The 1429-nt window shown below is 32.1% G+C and overlaps 1 protein-coding gene across 2 annotated transcripts in view; it reads right to left on the reverse strand.

The window, feature by feature from the left end:
* Positions 1 to 1137, reverse strand: part of LOC108972126 (MICAL-like protein 1) — a 139908-nt gene extending 138771 nt beyond the window's left edge. The window contains exon 1 of one of the 2 annotated variants that reach the window (XM_018938723.1): positions 370 to 1137. The gene's annotated coding sequence lies outside the window, so the exon portion shown is untranslated. The remainder of the gene's footprint in view (positions 1 to 369) is intronic. The other variant, XM_018938653.1, reaches the window with a different exon arrangement.
* Between the last annotated feature and the right edge of the window lie 292 nt (positions 1138 to 1429).

Raw genomic sequence — 1429 nt, forward strand, 5'->3', positions numbered from 1 at the left:
ATTTTATTCAATTATTTTGTTAGTTTCAGCTTCAAACTAATATTTATTTTAATTCTTTGTTTTTTTGTTTTCATTAAGAAAAAGTAAATAATATAGAATTATAGAAAAATAATTAAACACTTTTTTGGAATATTGTTTTCATTTATTTATTACTGGTTTTATGCTGATTTCATATTTTGAAGCATTTTTTTTTTATTGTTTTTATGCTTTTTAAATATTTTAAAAATATAATTTTTTTATTATTATGTTAATTTGTACTCCAGGGATTTTTTATTTTTTATTTGCTATTAACTTTTTTCAAATTATTGTCATTAAACCACTATTTATATATTCTGTTCTTATCATCAACCCACTTCACAATTTACTTACCAATTTATCTCTCTTGAAGTTCTGTGTTTGCCTGAAATCTCTTTCTTTATCGCCAAAGGTTTGCTTTTTGATAACACGGCAGATTTTCAGTAAAATTTATTATCAAATATATTTGATTAATTATTTATAAAATATGTTTATCTTTGTGTGATTTAAATTTGCACTAACAACACGTAAATAGCAACTGAATTTGTTGATTTTTCCACCGTTTTGTTTTCAACCACAAATTTCATTAGATTCGCAATTAGGTGATTTGGAGCTTAACTTGCTGATTTATTTGTTTGCAAACACAATTTGTTAAACACGCTACTCGAAAATCGCACAAACAAAGCTTATATCTCGTGCTACTCGCACTCGTACACGCTCGCCTTGCCGTAAAAAAGATTTCTTTGCGAAAAATTCAACTTCAATTTATTGACGTAAACACAAGCGCCTGCTTTCGTGCACTCAAACAGCTCGACTATGTTAAGTACCGTTTAAAAACGATTTTGCACGAAACTTTTTTTTTTTTAATATTTATAGGGATCCTTAATCTTAAGGTTATAACAAGAATTTTCTGGAGAGGAAACTTTTTTTGATTTTACTTTCGTGTAGGACACTTTAAAATGCGCTTAAACTTTGCGTTTTTACGCTACGAATTCACTACGCGTTGCACGTTTACACTTGTAAAATAACACTCGCTGGATGATGTCACGTCTTCGACCGGCTTCAAGCGTTTGACTGCAAACTGTTTGCGCCCGCTGGAGTTAACCAAAATGCAGCGCGCTCCGGCAGCTCAACAAATGTGTAAACAAGAGGGAAAAATAATATATGAAAATCATGAAAAAGCCCGCAACACCACTAAGTCACTCGTTTTTGCTCCATACAGTTCATCAGCTGGTTGTTTGTCTACTTGGAACTGTCGCTCACAGCTGTTTACTTTTGCTCAACTACTCACGCCGCGCGTGTCGTTAAACTCTCTTGAAATTATCTGAGCGTAATTTTCAGTATCTATGTGTCTTTAGTTTGGTTGCACGCCGTCGTTGTAGTGGTGTTAAACTCGCTCTCCAGTGTGCTAATT

This window comes from Bactrocera latifrons, unplaced genomic scaffold, assembly GCF_001853355.1.
Source record: "Bactrocera latifrons isolate USDA-ARS-PBARC rearing strain unplaced genomic scaffold, ASM185335v1 scaffold_0, whole genome shotgun sequence".
Lineage (NCBI taxonomy): Eukaryota > Metazoa > Arthropoda > Insecta > Diptera > Tephritidae > Bactrocera > Bactrocera latifrons.